The following is a 12,871-nucleotide window of genomic DNA, read 5'->3' as shown; positions in this document are numbered from 1 at the left end:
CAGAATCTCTCTGTAATTTTCTCATGTTCATCTCATGATACTAGATGGCCACCACAACTCCAGGGCTTATGTCATTGAAGAACAGTGTCCTGGGCAGGACTTTCCCCCCACCTGTCTCTCCTTGTTCATGATAGAAGAAGAGTTTTCCCAGAGTCCCTCAGTAGACTTTCCCTTTTGCACCAGGATGGGTGCAGTTGTCCATGGTTTAGCACCAAGGGCAGTTGGGAGACCCTATGCTGGAGGTGAGCTCTGCCAGGTAGAAGATGGGAGGAGAGGAGTGGCTGGTTAGCTTGCTCAGGCTGCCATCACAAAATACCAACACTGGCTGGCTTAAACAGCACAAACTTACTTTCTCACCATTGTGGAGGCTGAAAGTTCATGATCGATGTGCTGACAGGATTGGTTTCTTCTGAGGCCCCTCTCCTTGGCTTGTGGTTGGCTATCTCCTTACTCTGTGCTCACGTGGTCTTTCCTCTCTGGTGCCTCCCTGTGTGTACAGATCTCCTCTTTGTATAAGGACACGAGTCAGGTTGAATTAGAGCCCATCCTAATGGCCTCATTTAACTTGATCAGCTCTTTAAGGCCCTATCTTCAAATACACTCACATTCTGAGGTACTGGAAGGGTTAGAGCTTCAACGTATGCATTTTGAGGGGGACGGAATTCAGCCTATAACAGAAGACAAGCAGCTGTACCTGTCATATTGCCAGTGACAGATTCCTTTCTACCTGTCCCTGAGCCTTTATTTGTTCCATCCTTATTATCCAGAATTACTTTCTCTTCTCCAGATATCCAAAAGACATTCATTAAAAAAAAAAAAATTCTGAAGCCCACCTCTCCCAGGAATCCTTTTCCTGCACCTTTTCTCATCTTCCCAGTCTACTTCAGTGGAACTCTGCCTCAATTCATATGCATGCCTCTTTATCACTGAAGACGTGTGAGCCCGGGGATAACTTGATTAGAGCCGAAGAAATATTGTAGACAAGTCATGACATCACACAGTGTGAGTTATTGTTTAGACAAAACCTGGGTTTGAATGAACTTTGGCTGAAGTAGGGGAAAGTCATCGTGCTGAGATGGGAATGTGATCTGAGATCTCTTCTAAAATCTGCATGTTAGTTCATCAGTGCTGAAGAGAGAACTTGAGAGGAACTCAGAGTTCAATCTGGAGTCTTTCAAGGGGACTTTAGAATAAGAAACTGTAAAACAAGTTTCAGTTACAAAAGTGGGATTGGTTGGGCACCGTTTTATTTACTGTTGAATTCCTGATGCTCTCTACCTATTATCTTGTTATAATGGATTAGTATGGAGATGGGAAAATGGCAATTTCAAAATTTAAAAACTCAGCTTATAGCAGCAACCCTGCCACAGTTGGATTTTGAAATGTGTAATTAACTTCTTAGTCCTCTACAAAAAGAGTGTTTCTCAGAGGAGGGATTTAGAGTCCCTTATTGATAAGATCCTCCTGGGTCTGGAATTCTTATTTGTGACAGTTTCTCTTGGTGACTTTTTAACATGGATTATTGCAAGATTATTTGAATCTGAACTTAAAAAAAAACCTGTTACTGTGTGGGCCTGCTTAAGGCATCACGCTTTCAAGCTTGCTTTTTATCTCCGATCAGTGCTGGACTTCAAAGAGAGGGACACGTTTTGCACATCTTACCTCCCCACCACTCCCTTTCTTTGCTGCTTCTATTGAAAGGAAGACAGCCCACACCTACACACAGGATATGCGCACAAAATACCAGGTGTCCTGGGCCAGGGCCTTCCAAAGGCCACCCACCACCCCTATCCCAGTAATGTTATGAGCTGTGAAAATGGTCTTTCAAGTCAACAGCACTTTATTGTCAGGCTTATAAGGAAAATACAGCATCAGAAGTTTGGTTTTATGTTGGAACAATCCACTCTTTTGTTACATGCACATTTGCCGTGCTTTCTTATTTAAAATCTGCAGCAGCCTATGAACTATAATACACTGTGATAAGTGCTAATGACTGGTATTAATGAAGTGCAGCAGGAACGGTGTTGTAAAGCACCAATACATAAGGTACCATTAGTTCTGTCTGACAAGGGAAGACTCCTAGACAAGTGGAGAGGGAAGAAAGCCTTGAAAATGAACGAAGAATCTTGCCAGGTTGGAGGGTAAGGAATTCTTGGCAAAGGCAAGAGCATAGAGGAGTGAAAATGCCAGATCTATTGAAGGAATGAAGATCAGTAGCATTGAAGTCAGGGCAACAGGACTGGGTGGGTAAATAAAACTTTAGAGGGAGGGAATAAATGCACAAGTTAGGTCTCCAAGGATGCAGGGTACTGAAAGCAGAAAAGGGAACATCCACGGAATAACAAAGCACACACGGAAAGATCTTGGCACTAATGTTTTACACAATTGGAGTGACTATAGACTCATACTTGTAAAGCAGTTAGAGAGCAAGAAAAGGATTGTATTATCATGTTTTCAACTCAATTACCTGGACCATAAGTGCATATTTAGATACAGGGTTTGTTCAGAGGTCAGTATATTCAAGGAAGTCTTCCTGGAGTGGGTGGAGATGGGCTGAGGTCTGACAGGTGAAGACTTGAATTATCAGAGAAGGGAGGAGAAGGCATTCGCCCTGAGCCAATGAGTAGGACTGTGGGAGCAAAGGTGGTAGATATGAAAGACAAAAAAGAGATTAGCCTAGCAATTAGGAGGCAGACTTAAGCTGGGAGTCAGTTGGTTTGTTTCCGTGCTTCTCAATCTTGACTTCACATTGGAATCGCCTAGGGAGATTTTTTAAATATTGATGCCTGGATCCCAAGCCCAGGAGTTCTGACTTAATTGGTGTGGAGTGTGTCCTGAGCAACAGGATTTTGCAAAGCTCCTGAAGATTCTAGTGTACATCCAGATTTAGTATGGGGACCCACACATTCCAAGCTGAGGAATTTGGATTTGGTTCCATAGGCATCGCATGTTCTTAGGTGATGGAGAAATAGAATAAATAAATAGAAGTGGCCTGTTAGAAAGAAGAGGCTGGTGATTGAAAAGTGGATTGGAAAGAGGATGAAGCTCACGGAAATGAGTCCAACCAGAAATTCACGGAGAAATCCTGGCATGAGTTATCTATCTGAGCATCAGGCCAGCATTGTGTCTGTGGGAAAGGAAGGAACAGGGCAGACCCCAGAGACACATCAGAGAATCATCTCAGGAACCTGATGACAGGGACAGCAAGACTTAGCAGAAAGAATGGTGATTCTGGGAGTGAATGGACCTGGGTTCAAATCGCAGCTCCACCCAATTTCCAGCATTATGACCTGGGCAAGGCCTTTAACTCCTCCTTTGCATGATTTCTCTGCTGTAGAGACAGAAATAATAATACTGACCTAGCAGAGGTGTGGTGAAGAGCAGTGAGATTATGTATATACATAGTACCTGGCATAGAGCGAGTCTTCAAAAAAAGCAATCTATGGTACCTTTCCTATAGGGAATAAGAAGCCGGCTGCTTAAGAGCATCCACTTTGGAGACACACCGGTGACCTAAAACTAACTCAGCCCCTTGAAGGTTGAGTGACTTTGGATAAGGGACGCAATCTCTCTAAACTTAAATTTTCCCATTTGTGAAATCAGTACCTACTTCCTTTCTATGGTTGAGTAATAATATTCCATTGAATGAATATGGTGCATTTTATTTATCCATTTCTCAGCTGATGGACATTTGGGTTGTTTCCACTTTGGGGCTTTTATGAATAATGCTGCTATGAACAGTTGTGTACAGATTTTTGTGTGGACATGTGTTTTCATTTCCCTTGGGTCTATACCTATGAATGGAATTGATAGATCGTGTGGTAACTCTGTTTAACATTTTGTTTTCCACAGAACCTCTACTATTTTACATCACTACCATCACTGTACAAGGGTCCCAATTTCTCCACATCCTTGACAATACTTTTCATTATTTGTGTTTTTTATTATAGCCATCCGAGTGGGTGTGAAGTGGTATCTTGTGTTTTGTTGGGTTTTTTTTAAAGTAAATACTTTACTTTTATTTACTTTTTAAAAATAAAAATAGATATATTTAAGATGTACAACATGTTTTGATATGCATGTACATAGTGAAATTATTACTATAGTCAAGCTAATTAACATATTCATCTCTTCACAAGGTTACCATTTTTATTTATTTATTTATTTATTTTTATTTTATTTCTTAACATCTTTATTGGAGTATAATTGCTTTACAATGGTGTGTTAGTTTCTGCTTTATAACAAAGTGAATCAGTTATACATATACATATATCCCCATATCTCTTCCCTCTTGCATCTCCCTCCCTCCCACCCTCCCTATCCCACCCCTCTAGGTGGTCACAAAGCACCGAGCTGATCTCCCTGTGCTATGCGGCTGCTTCCCACTAGTTATCTGTTTTACATTTGGTAGTGTATATATGTCCATGCCACTCTCTCACTTTGTCCCAGCTTACCCTTCCCCCTCCCCATATCCTCAAGTCCATTCTCTGGTAGGTCCGTGTCTTTATTCCCGTCTTACCCCTAGGTTCTTCATGACCTTTTTTTTTTTTTTTAACGTGTTAGCATACGGTATTTGTTTTTCTCTTTCTGACTTACTTCACTCTGTATGACAGACTCTAGGTCCATCCACCTCACTAGAAATAACTCAATTTCGTTTCCTTTTATGGCTGAGTAATATTCCATTGTATACATGTGCCACATCTTCTTTATCCATTCATCCGATGATGGACACTTAGGTTATTTCCATCTCCAGGCTATTGTAAATAGTGCTGCAATGAACATTGTGGTACATGACTCTTTTTGAATTATGGTTTTCTCAGGGTATATGCCCAGTAGTGGGATTGCTGGGTCATATGGTAGTTTTATTTGTAGTTTTTTAAGGAACCTCCATACTGTTCTCCATAGTGGCTGTATCAATTTGCATTCCCACCAGCAGTGCAAGAGTGTTCCCTTTTCTCCACACCCTCTCCAGCATTTATTGTTTCTAGAATTTTTGATGATGGCCATTCTGACCAGTGTGAGATGATATCTCATTGCAGTTTTGATTTGCATTTCTCTAATGATTAATGATGTTGAGCATTCTTTCATGTGTTTGTTGGCAGTCTGTATATCTTCTTTGGAGAAATGTCTATTTAGATCTTCTGCCCATTTTTGGCTTGGGTTGTTTGTTTTTTTGTTATTGAGCTGCATGAGCTGCTTGTAAATTTTGGAGATTAATCCTTTGTCAGTTGCTTCATTTGCAAATATTTTCTCCCATTCTGAGGGTTGTCTTTTGGTCTTGTTTATGGTTTCCTTTGCTGTGCAAAAGCTTTGAAGTTTCATTAGGTCCCATTTGTTTATTTTTGTTTTTATTTCCATTTCTCTTGGAGGTGGGTCAAAAAGGATCTTGCTGTGATTTATGTCATAGAGTGTTCTGCCTATGTTCCATTTTTTTTGTACTGTATATGGCGAACGCACCTGAAGTCTACTCTCTTAGCAAATTTCTAGTATACAATACAGTATTATTAACTGTAGTCATCATGTTGTACATTAAATCTCTAGACTTATTCATCTTACATAACTGCAACTTCGTACCATTTAACCAACATCTCCCCTGTTTCCCCTACCTTCCCACCCCGGTAACCATGGTTCTGCTCTCTGCTTCTAATGTATTCAACTTTTTTTTTTTTGACTTATTTTAAACATTTTATCAAGAAGGCACTTTTTTTTTTATACAGCCGTTTCTTATTAGTCATCAATTTTATACACATCAGTGTATACATGTCAATCCCAATAGCTCAATTCATCACAACTTGTTGTGGTTTTGATTTGTATTTTTCTAATAGCTAATAATGGTGAGAATTTTTTCATGTCCTTACTGCCATTTGTAAATCTTCTTCAGAGAACTGCCTATTTAAATCCTATGCCTATTTTAAAATGGGGTTATTTGTCTTTTTATTGTTGAGTTGTACAAGTTCTTTATATATTATGGATACAAATCCTTTATCAGATTTGTACTTTGCAAATATCTTCTCCCATTCTGTGGTTCATTTTTTCACTTTCTTGACAGTGTCCTTTGAAGCACAATTTTTTTTTAATTTTAATGAAGCCTAATTTATCTATTTTTACTTTTGTTCCTTGGGATATTGTATCTGAGAAGATGTTGCTTAACCCAAGGTCGTGAAGATTAACTCCTATGTTTTCTTCTACGAGTTTTAATAGTTTTAGTTTTTACATTTAAGTCTGTGATCCATTTAGAGTTCATTTTTATCTACGGTGTAAGGAAGGAGTCCAGCTTCATTTTTTTACAATGGATATGCACCATTTGTTGAAAAGACCATTCTTTCCCCATGCCATTATTTTGGCACCCTTGTCAAGAATTTATGTCAAGTCTTATTCTGCCTTATCTTTTGAATGAGAAAATAATACAAGTTTGGGAAATCTTACAGGACTTGCTGCTACCATTCTCTTCTGTTAGATTTGTTTTATTCCATGGAAACATTTTCAGTGATCTACCATTGCCTTTTAAAAATTTGATTGATCTGACTTAGACTTTATTCTGTATTTCACATTAAAAATTAGTGGTGAGAAAATTATTACCAGTTTTTTTTTTTTTTTCACTTTTCCAAGAGAGAAAAGAAAAAAAGCAAACTGTGGAGATTTGGCTTGAGGTCACAGCCTGGGTGCACACACTGCTTACTGTCACACATTTCCCTAAACATCTCTCTCTTGGCATTCTTTCCTTAATGATAACCCCAATGGACCAACAGTAGGTTTTATGGCTAGGTAACCATACTTAATTCTTTCAGTATGTTCATCAGTGTGGATTTTCAATAGACCTCTGGCAGTCTTGTTTACCCCAAATATCTCAAAAATCCTTTTGAGAATGTGCATTGTTTCTCTGCCTTGAAGGTAAAACACAGCAACCTTGTTTAACAGCAAAGCTCACGTGGCTAGTAGTTCAGGAACAGAAGGACTGATTGTCTTCCCTCTGGGCCTCGTCCTCATTTGTTCAGCTAAAGGATAAGGGGCAGAGCTGAAATAGGGCGGCCAGGCTGGCCGGGCAGAGCTGCTCTCCATTGACGGGAAGACAGCGTATGGGGCTGCCTTTCATGAGCCTGCAGAGTGTGTGAGAGGCAGACAGTGGCCGCAGGCCTTGGGGCAGAGTTAATCCGTATCCCCAAGGGCACAGATCATTTCCACGTCTTCAAGCTGTCCGGGTTGTGGTATCGGGACCCCAGACTAACAGAGCAGAGCGTGATTTGGACCCAGAATGGACAGTAGAAAGTGATTCTGGAATGGAACTTCGTATCTACCGATCCCTCCCCTGGCCCAGACTCTCCGTGATTATCTCCTTAGTGACATATGCTGTGGTATTTTATCTTTCCTTGTAGGGAGGAGCAAGATGGACACACGGGGAAATGAAGTTTAAAGCATCCAGTAATAGCACTAAAAAGGCAGACAAAATCTGAGCAGCCTTGTTTCATTTTTGTGAGATGAGGTAAGGAATGAATGCTAGGTTTTGTTTTCTCGGAAGCTAGTGCCTGGATAACTCTTTAAAATAGCCCGAGAAATTAATTTGCTGACAATTCTGAAAGACAACTATAATTATTCCATTCACATAATTTGTGCCAACTTCTGCTTTCTTCTCTGAGGGTGCTCACCAGACACATGGAATTGGTCTACTCTACATCAGAAAAGAGAACTTACTCTCCTTACTTAGGTTATTTCTTCTTTGTAGGTGAATAGAGGATAGAAAGGTACAAGTAACATGAATATCATTTATTTAATTTTGTTTTTCCTTTGACTGTGTATTTATCCATTTAATTTGTAACGTGGATGTCTTCTGAAACACTTACCTTCAGTCAAGCTTATTACTCTGAAGTTCTAGATCCCTTTTCTAGATCTAAACCTTTTCTAGGCTAAGAGTTTCCAGTCTTCCTTGGTTGAGAGATGCTTTCAAATTCAAAATACTCATGAGCAGATTGTCAATGGTGGACAGTCTAACCTGTGGAGGGTGTTTAGAAAAGTGTTGTCACAGAGACTGAGGGGACTACTGGACTGTAGTGGATGCGCTGAGAGATGCTAAACGTCTTGCTGTGTGAGGGACAGTCCTGCACAACAAAGAATTTTCCCACCCAGAATGTGAACAGAAGCACCTCTCCCACCCCGCACTGAGAAGCTGATCCATTCACTTGAGGCTGCGTCTTATCCCTGGGCTTTCGAGTGGGCTGATGTGTACTTGTCTGCATATCCTGAACCAACAACTTTAAAGAGCAGTCACAGGAAGGTCGGATGCAGTTACAGCATCACCTGGTCTATGGTGCTTATTCCCCTTCCTGCTTCCCCTGTGATCTAGACTCAGTCGAATCGTCTTCCCTCCACAGCCTCAATACTGCCATCTGAAGCAGGGTATTACTAACAACTAGCATTTACTGAGTGCTTAACTTGGCATCAGGGCAGATGCTGGATGGTTCTTAATATATTATTTTATTTTGCTACCACAGTAATCCCAAGAGAACATTATAATATCCTTCACAAAGATGCTTTTTTCTGTTTTTGTTTTTTTTTTGTTGCGGTACGCAGGCCTCTCACTGCTGTGGCCTCTCCCGTTGCGGAGCACAGGCTCCGGACGCGCAGGCTCAGCGGCCGCGGCTCACGGGCCCAGCCGCTCCGCGGCATGTGGGATCTTCCCAGACCGGGGCACGAACCCGTGTCCCCTGCATCAGCAGGCGGACTCTCAACCACTGCGCCACCAGGGAAGCCCACACAAAAATGTTTTGAGGGGTTAAATAATTTGCCTACAGTCTGCGCTGCTTCCCCAGCCTTTGTCTCTTGGCGACACACTCTGCATTGGCTCCCCTGCCAGCTCCCTCCCTCGCCCTACATGTTGCTCCCTCGGTTAGGAAACTCTTCCTTCCTCATCTTCATCCCATCCTTCGTTGCCTGGCTGATTCCTACTTGGTTTCCAATCTCCCTTCCTTGGGGAAGCCTTGGTGGCGTTCCCCATTTTGGGTTAGGGGCCTCGTCTCTGTGCACTCTCTATTTCCCCAGTCGTGGGCACTAATGGCGCTGTTATAAATGCAGTTCACATGTCTACACCCCTTACTAGACACTAAGGGACTATGGCTTGTTCCACACTCTGTCTCTGACGCCTAGCTCTGGGCCTGGCACAGACCAGGTGCCACACAGATGTTCGTGGGGTGTGGAGAGGGTGGCCTGGGCTCACCCCTCTAGCTCTTAACATTCCACGAGTGTCTCCGTGGGTACTACCCCCTAACTCCAGCCCTCTGATCACAGCTAGCCTTCTTGACTGGGACTCTCTGCCAGACCAGCTCTAAGTGGGGGAGCAGAGCTTGGTTGTGGAGACTCGGACTGGTGGATATAAAGGCAGGGGTTTTCATGAGAGAGGTGGCTGGGAATTTGTGGTCCCACAGCAGGACCTATGGGACAAATGGGACAAGCTGTCATAATGTGGACTCCCTGGGCCACAGACGGAAGTAGAAATGGCTTCCCGATCCACTAATTTCCTCTAACCGTATTGTGCCATTGAACTAAAACCCAAACTGGATCCAATGGGGTTCCTACCCCCGCAAAACCTCCAGGTGACTTGATAGGGAAAAAAGCTATGGGTTTTATGAGAAAAACAGTAGAGACGAGACATTTCTCGAGTAACACTGTTGGCATTTAACATGAAAGAAAACCAGTTCCTTACTCAGAAGTCAGCAACTCAGGCACATTTTTATAGGATTATATAGATTCTCAGCGTAATTATTACCTTGTGATGGTGCCTACTGTGTGCTAGGGACATTAAACATATCTGTGTGGGTTCATTCGTTTATTTCTTTTTCTCTCTAATGTTTACCACAATCTTACGACGTGGGTAACCTATTTTACACAAGGTTATATGACTCACTCAAGGTCATGCACCTTGTAAAGTGGCTGAAAAGGAATCTGAACTCAGGTCTGTCTGAACACAAAGTCTGATGAGTTTCCGGTTGCCTCATGCAAAAGCATCACCACTCTTACTATGTACCAGCCCCTCTGCGCCACAGCCCTTTCACTTCCTCATTCTTACAAAGACAGTGTCCTCTGTCACCTGGGGTGAGCCATGTGGCCCAAGAAAGCATGAGCAAAAGAAGACTCAGGCATGACGGGGTGGGTGTGTGAAGAGGAGGAAACCTGGCCTTTCTTTGCCAGAAAAGGGGATAAAACCTCTGCCAAGTTGCAGGTGGAAGTGATCTGTGATAGGAATGGGAAGCCTTTCTTTTCCTTTAGGACCACTCTTCATCCAGCAGAAAAGATTGAAAATGCTCCAGATCAAAGAATTTCTCTAACTTTGTTTATTCTTATCCAAATTTTGTTTTTTAAACCCGGAACAATATTCAGTCTGACTCAGCCAGGAAACCTATATTCATAAATAGATCTTCCTGAACATAATCAAAATGATATTTCCTCCTCTGGGCTAGACCAGCCCTGGCTGCCTGACTGCAATTATCCATTGATCCGCCAGTCTCCTGTGCCGTTTCATTTTGTCAATCCACACTCATTTCCAGGCTCTGCAAAGAGTTGGCTTTTTTTTTTTCCTCCTGCAGCTCAAATCCTCCCAGTCTCCGGAGGCAAACATGACTGCTGTAAGTCAGATTGAATTTGCAATTCCCAGGGGTGCCTTTATCACTGTTGTGCAAACACCATCCTCCTGCAAACCTGTCTGGAGCAGCATTTGATACCTCGGTGTCACCTGACTCCATGAGGTCAGAGTAGAAAAGCTCTCTTTCCTCTGCACACATTCTTGTGGCACCAGCACGGATTGCGCCTCGTCGTATCATGAAAGGGCTGTTCTTGTCTGAAGTGTCCCTCTCATAGGTGGCTCCATGAACAGGGTGGGTCATCACTTAATACAGGAAATGAGGGGGTGGAAGTTGGGGGTTGTACGTGTTCTCTGGAGGTTAAATATTTTAAGTGTGTACATAAGTGTGCCTGTTTTTGTCAGAGTCCCTTTCTGTCCCGAGTGCCCCCTGTGAACATAGGACAATGTCAGGAGGTGTATGACGTGGATCATTTCATGACGTGCTGCACGGACATATTTAGAGCCTGTCCCCAAGAGGACTGTGGATGCCAGGCAGGTGAGGACTCTGTTTTCACGGTCCAGAGAGAGAAACTGATGAGAGGAGGATCATGGCATTATAGCCTGTGTCTGTCAGCACTGATGTAATCAGCTTTCGATAATTTAGGAACTGTGTTTCTGTTCGGTGAGTGACTTAGGGCCTTTTATTCTGTGATTGCGAGCACTTCTTTCACAAGAAGGGCAGAGGGAGGGGAAACGAGATGAAACCGAAACACGTCCATGTTCCAACTCATTGGTAGCTTTGCCAGTAGCTGTGATGCCTTGGAATGGTTTTTGGAGGAAGAATATTTAATGTATCTGCATCACTCTGTTCATTAGAGTTGACACAGATGAGTTTTTTAGAAAACCAGGAAGTTGGAGCTCCTATTTCTGTGCCCCAACTCTAAGGTATAAGAAGAGAACGTCCAGGTCACTGTGATTAAAGGTCTCGCCCAGCATTTGGTGACATAGTACACCCCCTGCTTCTTGAAACTGTCTCTTCCTCATATTTCCCTTAGCCCGCACTCTCTTTCTTTCTCTGCTACCTCTTGACGCATCCTTAACCTCCTTCGCTAATTCCTAATTTTTCCACGCAGCTCTGTGATGGGGGAACTACCTTAGGATCTATAGTCCCCTCCCTTCTCTGCTCCATCCTCTTCCCCAGAGCGAGTCCATTCCACTCCTATGTCCTCACTCAAACTTAGATCCTTTCCTGTCAGCGCTGAGCATCTCACTGCCTGCTGGATATCAACACGCAGATGCCCAGCAGGCCTCTTAGACTTAACTAGTCAACAATGGAACTAAACTATGGTCCTTTCTTTCCCCTGTACCACCCAGGCCCCCACTCCTCACAACTGCACATCATCACCAAGATTCCTTTTATTGCTGGTAGAGCAAAAATTGCTTCACATTCTTTCAAAAGAAATCTGGAAAACTCAGTTACAGTGAAAAGTACGTATACCTTTTAACCCAGCAATCCCACTTTTGGGTTCTCTTATTGAAATCAAAGCACATCTCTATATAGGAGTATATATGTAAGGATGTTTATTGTGTGTCATGGTGGGAACGTGGGAACAAACTGAATGCCCATCGGGGAGAATAGATGACTGTGAATTAGAACCATTATGCAGCTATTTGCTGTGGAAGGATGTCCATGATGTATTCTGAAGTCAAAAAGCAACTTGCAAAGTAATAGGTATAATATTATCTATTGTATTAGATAATACTATGTAATTATTGTACAAAGCAAATATAGAAAAGCCCTATATATGTATATATGTTTGCATGCTTGAATGGACACGAGGAAAGCAGTAGGCGGATATTCTGCAGACTGTGAGTATTGTTTCCCTGGGTGGGGCAGCGGCCAGAAGAGCCGCAGAGCATATGTTGCTTTTGTAATATTTGGAAAAATATTTAATTGCTCAACCTCCTGTATTTCTTGCTAGTCACTCAAGTAAGAATCTTAGCATCATCTTAGGCACCTCCTTCCCCCCTCCTCTTTCCAGTGAGTCATTGTTTTTATGTTTGCATCCTCCACTAGACTATAAAGTCATTGTGAGCAAGGGCCTTCTGCACAGCACCCTGCATATATGTCTCAGTATATGGTTATTGATGTGAAATGAAGATTTTAGTGTCATTGTTCCATATTTCTATTATATGTCTATCTCTAAGCTTTTATTTCTAATTCAGAAGAATACCAGTGCTTTCCCCAAAGCCCTCAAATACACATCGCCTTCCCCCAGGCCTGCTCTGGAAAATGTGCCTTTGGAATATGAGGTGTTACGT

At 42.4% G+C, this 12,871-nt stretch overlaps 1 protein-coding gene across 6 annotated transcripts in view; it reads left to right on the top strand.

Moving 5' to 3' along the window:
• RASGEF1B (RasGEF domain family member 1B) overlaps window positions 1-12,871 on the top strand; it is a 590,923-nt gene that overhangs the window by 410,048 nt on the left and 168,004 nt on the right. The window contains exon 1 of one of the 6 annotated variants that reach the window (XM_060299546.2): window positions 7,379-7,480. The exons of the other annotated variants lie outside the window; for them this stretch is intronic. The gene's annotated coding sequence lies outside the window, so the exon portion shown is untranslated. Of the gene's footprint in view, window positions 1-7,378; window positions 7,481-12,871 lie in introns of those variants that run through there. 6 annotated transcript variants of the gene reach the window in all.

This window comes from Globicephala melas, chromosome 5 (genome assembly GCF_963455315.2).
Source record: "Globicephala melas chromosome 5, mGloMel1.2, whole genome shotgun sequence".
Lineage (NCBI taxonomy): Eukaryota > Metazoa > Chordata > Mammalia > Artiodactyla > Delphinidae > Globicephala > Globicephala melas.
Note: the sequence above shows the minus strand (reverse complement) of the source record. Positions and strands in the feature narration are given on the sequence as shown.